The sequence below is a fragment of the Rhea americana genome, unplaced genomic scaffold (genome assembly GCF_003343005.1).
Source record: "Rhea americana isolate MKP2758 unplaced genomic scaffold, rheAme1 scaffold_39, whole genome shotgun sequence".
Lineage (NCBI taxonomy): Eukaryota > Metazoa > Chordata > Aves > Rheiformes > Rheidae > Rhea > Rhea americana.
In genome coordinates this window covers 5,752,873-5,766,808 of record NW_028186523.1, presented here as the reverse complement: position 1 = coordinate 5,766,808, position 13,936 = coordinate 5,752,873, and the positions used below count along the sequence as shown (strand labels likewise).

The 13,936-nt window shown below is 36.4% G+C and overlaps 1 long non-coding RNA gene across 3 annotated transcripts in view; it reads left to right on the top strand.

The window, feature by feature from the left end:
* Window positions 1-6: 6 nt before the first annotated feature.
* LOC146591070 (uncharacterized) overlaps window positions 7-13,936 on the top strand; it is a 38,714-nt gene continuing 24,784 nt past the window's right edge. The window contains exons 1-4 of one of the 3 annotated variants that reach the window (XR_014896886.1): window positions 7-1,088; window positions 1,427-1,573; window positions 3,534-3,588; window positions 11,414-11,528. This is a non-coding gene — a long non-coding RNA (uncharacterized LOC146591070). Of the gene's footprint in view, window positions 1,089-1,426; window positions 2,324-3,533; window positions 3,589-11,413; window positions 11,529-13,936 lie in introns of all 3 variants that reach the window. The other 2 variants (XR_014896887.1, XR_014896885.1) reach the window with 2 other exon arrangements.

The window sequence follows — 13,936 nt, the reverse complement described above, 5'->3', positions numbered from 1 at the left end:
GGTTGTCTGCCCGGAGCGGCGGCGGAAGGGAAACGGGAGCAGGCTGACGCAGTGGAGGAACAGGCGGGGCGGAAAAATGAGATAATTTGAAAAACTACCGTGATTCCGGGGAAAGCTTGAAGGAATTTGGGGTTCCCGTATCCAGGGGAGGGGGTAGGACAGGACCAGGCGGAGACTGAGGCAGCCAGGGGTCCCGCGCACTGGCACTGGGGAAGCCCGAGGTGATCAGAAGTTTCTGGCCTGTCTTGGTGGTGGGAARCAGCTCAGGTTTCTCAGTCGTCGCCTTATATTTGGCCTGAAAGGCTGGAGAAATGGCAGATCTGGGGAATCGGTGGGTAAAGTCGGCTGTTTGTGATGTTTTGAAGAACTAAAGCAAAAATTTACAGGTGGCAGGACTTGTGCTGTCTTAGCTGATGAGTTTTCCTTCGAGGAAAGGAGTGAGAAAGGCTGGCGATGAGGGTCAGAAAATTGATGATATTCACACTTGTGGAATCAGGAAGGTTCAGCGGATCAGGCAGAAGGCGTAGTGTTTAGGGATTTCTGCCAGCTGGGTATGGAAACMTGAAGATTTACAACTGATGTTACAGTGATAGAAACAGCAACTTCAGTAACTTAGTGGTATTCACAATGATAATTTAAACTGTAGTGGTTTTAGTGTTGAGGGATTTGCAAAATAGAGCTGAGAGGTGTCAGGTTTTGAGTTTTAGCCAAAGTTTGAATACTGGTGGAACAGGATTTCTAAATAAAAGCCATGAGAAATGAACTACATAAAAATGTAGCTGGTAAGAGGCCAGCAGAGAGTATTACCTGTTGGGGGGGAAGGGAGAGAGGAGAGGTGAGGAAAGAGTAGTTAGTACCTTTAGCGTATAATGATTGTAGATAGCAACAATTAAGGTGGAAATAATTGGCAGTATAAGGGGAGGAGTGCTGCTGGGATAAGATGAGAAATAATTCTGTCTTTTATTGACTGAGAGATTTAAGTCACACATCATGTTACCACTTAACTGATGCGCTCTTAACATGAGAGAAGTAGAGGAGAGAAGAAACAAATAAATTCATTTTTACCTCGAAATAAGCCTTGTCCTCAGGTAATAACATTAATAAGTCATTGCTGCTGGCCCTGACTGTTACACATTTTTTGCTAAGATTTTTGTATTGATATAAAAAACATCTGTAATTCTCCACGTGTTGCGTGTATAAAAAAATCTTACTTTCCATTCCTTCCCTTTCCATCTCACCTTAGATCTTCTCTCACATGACCAACACTCATTACCTGAAGACCAATCATACCAATATTCACTCCAGACAGAAGTTATGCCACATTATGCTCATTTAATTTTGAGGAAATTTTCTAATAGTGTTTTCTACCACCCCCATAAATTACCATGTTATGCTTGAACTGATTTCATTTTCTTTTCATTTGCAGCAGACACATCAGATTGGGCAGGTCGTTCTCTTGGAGCCAAAAAGTAGAAGCCTCAATGTTCTTCAGGTTTAGTAGGAAATTCTGCTTTCAAACATGTACAGTTCTGCAAATCTAATTTAACCCCTGTCAGCCATCATCAAACCCAAAGTAAGATGCATATTTTCTTTTGCAATGTGTAACTTCTGCATCTTGATGTGAAATATACTTACTGTCACAACATTTTAAATTTGAGATATGTATAAATTGGACAACCTTTCTTTTCATTTAAGTGTAAGTTAACATTCTCAGAAAACATATGCAGCTCAAGTATTACATGACAGGCCCATCAAAGCTCCGTATAAATTAGCTGAGTTCAAAACCTTTGTAGAGCACTTAAGAACAGCACAGTGAACATCCTTTCACTCCCATAAAATAATGGCTTATTTAATCTTGTGTACTCCCCCACAAACTTCTTTATTATTTGGAGTTTTCTTACTTTCTATGCAGATTTAAGCAGTATTTACTCTTTCAGTACTTTGACATGATTCTCTGTTACTTTTTTCATGATCATGCAAACAAAATAAGTATGTCTTTATTCTGTGCTGCTCGTCAAGATTATAACATTCAGATGCCTGGAAGTACATACTTAAGATTTCTAATTTACAGATAAAAACTGAGATTTGCTGCTAGTGATCATTAAATACTGAGTCTGTTACCATACTGAAATGAAAATCAGCACATATACACAGCAGTTTATAATAAAAAATTATTCCAGATAACTTCTCATGATATGACATTATGTATTTAATCTTTTACTTACATAGAAAAAAGTTGCACTCTGGACTAAAACAGCATTTTGACCTTCCTAAAAATACCAGTAGCTTAAAAGTAGAATGATGCAAAGAACATTTCTTAAAGGTAATCCTGATAACATGAAACTTTTTTATACTGTTTGTATTTCTTGCACATCTCAGTTCAGACATTAAAAGCTAGTTATATCATTATTRCTATTGTTTAAGATTGCTTGCTTCAAGTCGGTTGCAACTTACTGTTCTGGGATACCAAAAAATCACTTTCAAATACTTTCCAATGCTACAGAAAATATATACAAAGCACATTTATTGTCTTTAAATGTTGTTTTCAAACATACAGGATACTTTAGTAATTTAATAAAGCTTTACCTTGTAAAATTTTTGCCTAAGCTTTAGATTTTTAAATAATTTTTATGTTACAGTACAGTCTAATAAAGTTACATTATAACATTCTGTTGAATTTCTGAGGGTTTGGGGTATTTTTTAAGTATTATCTATATCAAGTAGTAATCTCTGTACTCCCTTGCTTAGCCCTGGAACAACGAATGCAAGCCAATGCTAGATATAAAAGACATACCTAAGCTGTGTTTTTACTCAGTTATTTCATGTTTTGGCTTGTGCATTTGAATGTTGACTTAGCTTTTCAGAAAATAGTGAAAACTTACAAATTCTCATTTTGAAATGGTCAGCCTTTTCATTTTCACTGATTTTTGTTCTTTACTGTAGTTAATAAAACCAGATTTTACTGGTAAATTTTAATTCCAACTTTCCCATTTTGTATTGACTGGTTTTTTGGATGTGTGAAAAGGGCACCAATGCAGAGACAGAGAAGCAAATTCTGAAGTAGCCATTTCAATCTATGGATCTTATTGTTACATGGATTACTTGCCATTTGCTTTCCCTATTGTCAAATTTCTGAAGAAGTGTCTGAGTGTCAGCATTTAACAAATTTTGTTAAGGAAGTTATAACTAATGCATGGGTATTTAGAGGTTCAGTTAACTTGGGGAAAAAATAATTAAGTAACTGATGGTCACCCTCGGGTCTAAACAGTTAGAATTTCTTGTTTATGGAAAGTTACCTATGTTTCCAACTGATGCTTTATGGAAAGTATAAAATTAAATAGATAAAAACAAAGCAAAGAAGATGTAGTATTGGGTCTGCATGTAGTCCAGAAAGCTCACKTAAAAAATATCCCAACAGAGTAGTAAAATAGAGATGAGCTAATGTAGAATACAAGTTACATCCGAAATACTATGGAAATTTAATTAGATGTCCTGATGCAAAAGCTAAATCTAAACTTATGTTTAAACTATAGACCTTCTATCTGTTTTGAAATGAATTGGCATGAGTGGGACGATATGGAGATATGGGTAAGTAGTACTTGTTCTTATATCAGAGCCAGACAAGAGCTAACCCCCCCCCAAAAAAAANTGAGAGTCATTTTTAAAATAAATGCAAGAAATGTAAAGATTATAAATTTCTAATTCAACAAATAATTTCAATTGTTAGTGGTCTAAATAACTGAATAAACTGAACAAAACAATTCTGAAAGATGCATACAGTGTTGTCAGCTCTTGCAAAATTAATTTTTTTCTCATCTTTTTTCCTTATTAAAATATCTGTCAACTTCCATTATGGCAGTAAAGCAGGAACCAAAAGCTGTCCTAAAAAATATGGTAGGACTTGTGTTTTCAGAGTTAATGATATTTGCTGTTTCTGTTTCTTATATTACCCTTATCATAGGGACAGTATATGGCCAATGTAGCACGGTCAATAGGAGCTTAAAAAGTTGGAACTGAAGAATTCTAAACAAATGGTTTCGCCATGAGCAGCCCTAAGCAGGATGAGAAGAATCCATTGCTTTCTGAACTCGCACTCAGTCCAATAGTTAGACTGATTTGGAGATCAGAAGCTGATTCTTTCCTCCTACTTCCAAGAAAAAAAAAGGTCTTCACACCAAAAACTAAACTGAACACTCAAATAATTTTAATTTATGTTTAATCTTCCAAATTTGTGTAAGTTTTTGATATATGACATTCTGTTTCTCATTCTCTTTACAGTTGTTACTCTTTTTTTTTTTKKTTKKTTTTTTCCTCAGGGTTCTACAGTTTCATTAGACTTTCTTCCCTAAGTCTAATCTCATTTTGCTTTTTTGTTTCATCTTTAAATATCAAGCATTTTAATATTGCAGTTGATTCCCTGTGTCTGTCTTTTATGCCTTCTCCTCTGATATTCTTGTCTTAGTACAATATGTTCATTACTATGTCATCGGGTTTTTTTCCCATCTTTTTAGTTTTTCTTTTCRTTGCCCTAGTTCTTCTCTTTTGGTGGATTTTCTTTTTTTCTTGACTGGTGTCTTATATGTGTAGTGCAGAAAGGGCGTGTTACATATAAGCAGCATTACAATTTCAGATACTGTCTTCTGCTCCCTACGGGAGGTGTCACTTCCATCAAGAGGATACAGTGATCATATATATATTTCACGCTGTATCATGCATTGTCATTGGTGCAGCCTGTTTGAGGAGGGGAGCTCTGAAATGGAGAAACACTACAGCAACTTTTTCTTCTCTTCCAGAATTAATCCTTCCATATTAACATCTTATCTCGGAGCAAAAAAATAGTGTACTGTTGAGGAAGTTGCAAGTCATACAGAGAGAAAGGTAACGAAGTAACGGCTGGAAGACAACTTTTATCCTTAATGTTTGGTCTCCCTATCATACTTTAAAAACATTTCAACTTATTTTTGCATTCCTTGCTCCCAGATATTGGAAAGTGCTTTCTGTGGCTGTCATCTATCCAAGTAGCCATCATGCTGTCTCCAAAGATCAGTAGTATCTGGGATCTCCAGATCCCAGGAGGGCTGATTAGCTCTCATGCAGTGCCAGAGTCAAGCTGTATCCATTCAATTGCACCTGCAGCACCAACCCTCTCACAGATAAGTTCTAATGGACTAGTCTGCACAGACACTTATCACATCATGACCCCCATTACTAATACATAGTCAACTATCAGGCTGTCTGAGTGCATTATTCATTTGATCTCCTATCACAGGAATGTGGCTACTTTGCTTTCAGATGTGACCTGGCACTGGAAGGAGTTTAGTCAATTTGTATAGTGCTGCTTAGACAGGTGAGACCTGCAAGATCTCACCTGTAAGACTGATGAGTTCTGCATATGCCAGCTCTTGCACATCTGWAACTTTGTTAATTGATATTTGGGTAAACAAACCCCAGATAACTGTCTTAGACAGAAAYGGTCATGTGCTTATCAAGCTTAACATGAGAGTAAGCTCTCCTAAAGGCTCCAGAACTAGTTAATTCAAAAAGGAGTAAATTATCRTTTACTCCAAACCATGTCTTTATGTGACACATTACTTCATAGGGTATTCCTATTGGTCTTTAAGACTCATCTGCAACTTTAACTTTCTTTTAGTACTGTATACTATCCTTTTCCTGGCCCTTCCTGTGAGGTAAATTGGTACTATAGCCTTTCAAAGGCATTTGTAGTTTTAGGAATTGAGATTTTCATTGCTGTAGATTTTGAAATACACTCTCTTCAGACACAAATGCCATTAAGCAAATGAATACTGTTACACACCCTGTGGATCACAGTGCTGCTCCTCTAAGCATACAGAATTAGTTCTAGCTAAAATGTGTTGGGGTTTGAGGCACTTCTATTTATTTGGGATCCCCATGATCTGTCCATATATCRCAGCTCTTAATGCTCTATTTAAGCAATTGCATCTCCTGTCCGCTTTATCAGAGGGAATGTGAGAATAGACGCAGAAACTTTTTTGCTGACCTGAGTAAGCAGGAATAGCAGTAGTATTCACCAAAAGTTGTATACCTGCATACATCTAGTTAGGACAGTGCAGGAGTTTTTTTCACTTACCATAAAATCCTCTGCTAGGGCAATGTTAGCATACTCGGGTTTCCTAGAGCAATTGTTGTGAGCATTTCTGAGTGTGTGCAAAGGATGGCACATAGCCAGAAGTATCACTTTAGCTGTCAGAACATAAGTTGTGCTCAGGTCATATTCTAAAACACTGAAAGCACATGTTAGAAATACCTTCTTTAAGTGAAAGATGAGAATGTCTGAAATTAAATTAAATTAAATGGGAGCTGTGGCCATAAACATTGGTTTGAAGGTATGTCTCTTAGGATCTGTTCTCTGACCTTCTTGGGGCTACTTTTCCTATTTACTGCTCATGCCTTTGTCTTAATTTCTTCTGTTAGGAACAAACACAAGATGGAAGGGTTCCAGTGATCTAGAGTCACTGATAATTACATAACAAAAATCTTGTCTAATCATATTATGCAAAAAAAGTCCTAGTTTAAAAAGCACAAAAATAATGGTTGACACAAGATAAAAAGTAAAAAAAAAAATCTTTTATAAAGTTAATATCAAGACAGGTATTTGTCTTTTACATTTTGAATAAAATAATTTCTTCAAAGAACAATACAAGCAATATGGAGCTACAGGGGCCTGTGTTCAAAGATATATTGAAAGAAATTGCTAGGTGATACTTATTTTCTCTAGARCACATTTCTTTAACAGGTCTGGCACTGATATCATGGAAAAATTGGTATTTTATTACTGTTTTCTAGTTTTCTTAGTGAAGTAACTAGAAGCACATTGTACAACTGTTATGTTAATAGAAACCTAACTTAGATAATGATGGCAATTATGTTAAGGATAAAGTTCACCTATTGTCTGTAATGGCATTTTAAAAAAATAGGATATTTTAAGCCATTCCTCTATTTCAAAACATTAGGAATACTTATTTTCATTGCATGTTTTTTCCATAGCCTTTAGGGGAAAAGAAATGTTTTTCTTCTATTGTTCTGCTTTCAACAATTTTAGCTTGTCTCAGATGTTTATTAGTATACAGAACAAATATGTCAGCAGAAAGTGTCAGCTATTATCACCTCTGTCCTATTCATTGATTGTAAACTGCAAGCGGAAGACAATCTCCAGTTAAAAAATGATGATTTTTTTTCCTAGCTGTAGTGGGCAGTGAGTCAACAACAGACTTTTTGTGTCTTTTTTTGTGTAAATCAATAGGGTATTTTGTGAAGTTTATGGTGCTTTTTTCTTTAGAAGCAACACGGCCCTTATGTCTGAGGAAAAATTATATGCTACCATAATAGTTTGAACGCAGTCTGTGAGCTTCACTTGAATGAGTCACTGTTGAAAAGAAGCTATTTTGCATCTTAAATAATAGCTAAAAATATATTCTGAAATTAATAACTGTTGAGAATTAGTCTGCATTTTTGCCAGATTTTTAATGAAGTATGGAGCAATATATAATTTCATTGATATAAATTAACAATTAACTTACAGAACCTCTATTCTGTGTATGGACTGATAATATACTGTAATTAGTCCTCCTTTGGATAATCARCTTGCCTATGTGAGGCTTATAAGGCCAACCATCCACTTGCAGGGTGAAAAACTATTTCTTATGTACTGCTTTAAGTAGGAAAGATGAGAAAAGCTATCTACATGCTGTAAATATGTAGATAATTCAAAATGTTTCTTATAGTTTCCTTTTTAATGCATTTAGTATTTTCGCAGAGTAGGAAGGTTAGCTGTATRTGATTTTTTCTGAACTAATTTGTCTAGCCAAACATGAATCTCTAAATGAATGGTATTGAATTGTTAAACGCTAACTTATTCTTCTTTTGGATTGGTATAGAACCAGCCTTTACAAGGAGATTGTCAAAAAGACAAGGAAACATTCATTTCTGTACAGCAGTCATTAAAGTTTGCATGATATTTTCTTTAAGTCMCCAGTATATACTATTTTACATTTAAGCATTTTATGAGAAACTATGGAATTAAAAATTAGATGTCACAAACTTGCCAAAAGATTTGTGCTTAATATTCAACCTACAGACTGCTTTGTAAATGCCTTAATAGAAGAACATAATCTTTTCTTTTAGACCGCTCCAAACTCTTGATGCTTCCCCCCCCCCAAAAAAAAAAAAAAAAAAAAAAAAAAGGACATTTTTCTCCAAATTTGGAGAGGTTTTTCACCTATTTTTTGCTGCTTTTTGGTTTCTGGATGATGCAGTTGCCTATAGTTAAGTCCTAGGAATATGTGCCTGTGCAACTTCGTAAATACGTCTGAGTGAACCCATTATTTAGTGAACTGTATAAAACTGGATTGTTAGGATAAATGTAAAGGCTATGTGGAACAGATCTGTATTCAACCAATTAATCAGAATGCTTCCCTAGAATGTACAGTACTCTGTCAGATGTATAGTAGAAGAAATTAAATGCCATGAGTATTCTCCTCTGTTTGGAAAAAGTGTTTTACCTTTTACCTCCAGCTCCTGGAGTAATGATGAAAAAGGTAAAAATAATGAGAGATTAGGAAGGTAAGGAGCACTGAAAGAAACCATTTATATATAGATATGGGGATAATAGTCATCTTTTACAATAAAGCTAGCCGGGTATGCTTCCAAAAGTATTTTTAATTCTATGGGAATTGTGTTTTAAGTACATGGAAACATAACAATATTATTCAATTCTACAAAGATTAAAGTATGTGACAGTATTATTGATTGTATAAGACAGTGTCATTGATAATATTGTAATATTTACTCTCTTAGTGCCTATAGACTAAACACAAACATTTTTTAAAACACTTAGCACAGTCAGGATCCATAGTGGTAAACGATTTCTCTCCTGGTAAGCTTACTACTTAAATAAATAAGACAGGTGCAGGTTTAAAATGGAGGTTCAGTAGACAAGCAGAGTAAAATATATAGCAGTAGTAAGCATTAGGCTAGTTGTACAACTATGAGAGAGCCAGAAGAAAAAGGTTATGACACACAGCTGGGATCTGAGAAGTTACAGAGGGTTGCAGAAAATAGCCAATAAGAATAGAGCAAAACAAATCTCAAAATTTTAACTTTTTTTTTTTTGATTATACAAATCTCTGATCATTTCTGCAGCTGCTTCTTTTAGCGCTAATTTCTAAATATTTTCTATCTTTGACTTTTTTCATGTAGAGCCGCATAGTTTAGAGTACAGCTAGATCACAGTGCTTACCTAACTGAGGAAATGTCACTGGCACACTTTGAAAACGTTCTGACAAGAAAGAGTGGGTAAAGAAGGATAAGAAAATTTAAAAAGATGCTGAGGGTAATATAACTGAAATATGCTGATAGTGAACATGGTAGACTTGGGCTCCACCACTCATGTTAAAAAAGGATTTATGTGATATACTGAGTATTTTCAAATGCCTGACTTTTTTAAAAGAGATGCACTTTTGACAGAAATGATGGCCACCAAGTATCAAGGAGCARCAAAAGCAGAACTATTCCCTAAGGAAAGGCAAATCAGGAGCTGAGGGTGGCCACAACACAACCTAGTGGTGTCCTTACTGGCAAGGCACAGTCCCACTGCAGTCAGATGAGCAGAATAGGATGATGACTGCAGCAGGCCTTATCAACAGTCCAGCAATCAACAGGCAAAAGCAAGGCAACAAGCCAGGTCCAAGATCAATCTAGGAAATCCAAAAAGCAATCCAGCAACAGGGCGGAGAACGGTAGGTACACCTACAGCATGCATCAGATGAAGGTTGTTGATGCAGGCCTGAGATTAAATGGAGCTCCAGGGCCATGGGCAGGAGGTGTGGATGGAGGCCCTAGGTGAGGCTGGTCAGGGCCGCTAAGGCCTGTTAGTGCACGTGGCSCTGACACTGAGCTTTTCAAAGGATCAAGCCCAAACAGATGTCTTGCAAGACATAACTTGGCAGGTCAACSTTTGCAGTGAATGCATTAGTGCAGAGTATAATCAACAGATTAAGGTTGTACTGATTAGTCATATTTAAGGTACACCAAATTAAAAGTTTTCTGATTGTTTCAGATGATTTTGAACAGGCATTAGTCTCTTGTAGAAATGACAAAGCTGACCCTTGTGATAACAAATAGGTTTGTGATCTTTTAAATTTGTTTTATCTGGCMTAATGCATACATCTTAACATGCAAGACAAGGACAAATAAGCAGAACACTGTTTTTGTAAGCCTTGACTAAATGCCAGAGGCCAGCATTTTCATTTTATTGCACATTGCTAATAGGGGAAGATCTTGTTAAAATGTTCTCATTCTAACATGCAGCCACAGGACTGAGCATTTTTTACTCCAGAAGATCTGAATAAATGTCTTTAAGTCTCCACCCTTTAAATCACATGGAAAATTGTATCAGCCTGATTCCTGACAGTTCTCAATTTTCTACTAACTCAAAGAGATAAAAACCTAAATAATCAAATTATAGGCAATAAATATCTTTAAATCTTGACAGAGATTGAATGCCTTTAACTGTTTTACTCTACCTCTTTCTATTTTTTCATAGAATTACACAAAAACCTGCAGGAAAGAGGAACATTTTCTTGATTTTTTTTTCTTTTTTTTTTTTTGGGGGGGGGATAATGTGAAAGTTACTGTGCTAAAGTCAGCAACTTTTAATCCTGTAAAACAGGAGCCTGAAATCAGTGGGACTACATGTAAGTGTAAGGGTATGCCTACAGGTGTTTCTTATTGTGTGTATGTTAAGCCTCTAAGTGATAAGAAGAGTGTTAAATGGACTTTGAGACAGCAATATAGATGTATTCTGTCTGCATTATACTATGTAACAGCAATGGCAGAATCTGATCCTGGAACAATTAATATCTCAGTATATTAAAGAAAAATCATTATTTAAGTAGTACATTTACTTTTATATGGCAGTTCCCTGCTGCTAAAGTGGGCAGAAATGCAAGAATAGTTTTTTCCTCTCTCAAGGAACAAGCTATTTAATAACTAAATAGTTGTGCTTTTTTCACAGTTTTGGAGATATAACCAGTTAGAATCTCTGCACTCCTGTGAAAATGTTTCACAATGCATAGGTAACAATATGTTAATGTTATAGAATGCCCACTAATTATGTTTGTTGATTTTTCCCTCTTTAAAAATCAGAATCTAGCTAATTTTTAGGTATTTTAGTCCTCCACATAACACTTTTCCTGTAGAAAAAAATAGATCTGAAAGTATACTGTAGACAGGGTCACGAAGTCTTAGCTCAGTTGGTTAGAGCATGGTGCTAATAATGCCAATGTTGCAGGTTCGATCCCTGTATGGGCCCCTTGTTTGAGGGTTGGACTAGATGATCTCCAACCWTACCAATTCTATGATTCTATGATCACAGGTAGATCTATCTGTGGACAATTATATTTGCATTTTTAGACTGTACCGGCATCAACATAGCTGTGATCAATGAAAGAAGTTTACACTTGCAWCTCACCTTGACTGAGAAGTAATTGGTAAGTAATTGTACAGTGCTGCTGATTTAACACCTGTGTTCTCTAGAAGAGTTATACTATAGCATGAGAAATGAGGCTTGGGAACTTCCTTTCCTGCACAAAGTTCCCAAGCCTTTTTTCTCAGTGTGTTTTAATTCACCTGAATTAAGCCACTTTATTTCTGGCATATATCAGCACAATTGAACCCATAATGAAAACAAAGGTAGAGATTAAGACATAGGAATAGAGTAGCATCCAAATGATTTCRAGTCTCTAGAAGCCACTAGAAACTAGACAGCATGTAAATAAGCATGTAGCTAACGTGCTGGGCGTTTGTTTTCCTCATGTAGTTCTGTATTAAGAGTAGTTATACAGATGTGTAAAAGCAGATATACAGAACAAAAAGCCTCATACAACTAAACTATGTAATCACACTCTACTTTGTTCATGTACATCTTTTAACATATAAAATACTATATGAATGCTACTGCATAGCTTTTCATTTATTTTATGATAGCCTTTCGCCTTCCAAAGAGTTGTCAGAATCCTCAGAGGATTATTTAGGAATATAAAAATAAAAAGGAACTGCTTTTGTCTCTTGAATCTCTGCTAGGAAGAGGACAGAGTAGGAGCATTGTATTTTCTGGAATAACAGACTAGAAATAGATTTTGGAAAGTCACAGTGAAAGATGCATCATAGACTTTTAATAGCTGTTCTGAATAATTTTATGAATGGTGCAATTTTTTGGATTCTGGTTTAAAAGTTCTTATTTTTTGTTATGAGGCTTTAGACATTGCTCAATAAACTTATACCAAATCCTTACAAATCAGAGAATCACAGAATAGTTGGGGTTTGAAGAGACCTCTGGAAATCATCCATAGCAGGGTCAGCTAGAGCGCAGGACTATGTCTAGTCAGATTTTGAGTATCTCCGAAGATAGATAGTTAACAGSCTCTCTGGCAACCTGTTCCCTTATTCAATCACCCTCATAGTAAACAATTTTATTGTGTCCAGGTGGAATTTCCTATGCTTCACTTTGTGCCCATTGCCTCTCGTCTGTCACTGGGCACCACTGAGAAGATTTTGTCCCCGTCCTTATTACACCTTCCCCTCAGATATTATATAAATTGATAAGATATCCCTCGTGAGTTGTCTGTTCTTCAGGCTGAACATTCCCAGCTCTCTCAGCCTCTCCTTACAGGAGATGCTCTAGGCCTTTCATCATCTATCTTTATGACACTTCACTGGACTCACTCCAGTAGCTCCATGTYTTTCTTGTACTGAGGGAGCCTAGCACTAGACACAGCAGTCCAAATGTGGCCTCGCCTGTGCYGAGCAGAGGGAAAGGATCACGTCCCTCATTCTACTGACAATACTCTTTCTAACGCAGCCAGGGTACCATTGACCTTCTCTGCCATGAGGATGCATTGCTGGCCTATATTCAGCTTGCTATCTGCYGGGACCCCTAGGTCCTTCTCTGCAGAGCTGCTTTCTAGCTCGTTGACCCCAGCCTGTACWGGTGCATGGGGTTATTCCTCCGTAGGTGCAGGACTTTGTACTTCCCTTTGTTGAACTTCATGAGGTTCCTCTCTTCCCATTTCTCCAGCCTGTCAAGGTCTCTTTGAATAGCAGTGCATAGCACTGCTATGCACTTTGAATAGCAGTGCAACCATCTTGTATATCAGCCACTTCTCCCAGTTTTGCGTCATCTGCAAATTTCTGTGGTTTCTTGCTTAGAACTTTTGGACCTTTTAGACCTTATCTGTCAGGGAAGCTTCAATACATTGTACAATGTGGCTGTACTGCTGTTGCACAGTGACCCAGTGACACAGCTTTGGTTTTCTATTTGTCACGATCTTTGCTATCACTGTCAATAATAAAGTCAATGTATTACTTTTCTTTATTCTCGCATTGTCCCCTGCAGCTAGGCAAGATTGTTTCAGAAGATAGCAGTAGTTTTTCTTTCTTGTGGTTATAAGAACAGTCTTAAAGAACTTTTATTTAATTCATACTCTGACCCCTTCTGAACATTGATATTAACTTATCACAAGCAGATCTGTTTTCTGAATTGCAACAGAAATAAAATATATGTGTATGGTTATAGTAGGTTTTTTAAATTAATTTAGCTACTGCAGTAGAGCTACACCATTCCTCACAATCAAAACTTGAGAGCTAGAACACAGTCAGATACTGAAAATCCATGCTGTAAAAAGTACTTGATTTGTGACTCAGAGCTGCAGGGGACTGTAATGTCTGAAGACATCTAAGAGGATGAAATGTACTCTTCATTTTGCCACAGTAAAGTAAAGACCTAGCAAACGAGTAACGCTGATTGGTGAATCACAATGTAAATTTTCCTAGTAAATGTGATCTGTTATAACCATTTCCCCAAATTTCAAATCAACTTACTCAATAYCTATATGAAGCC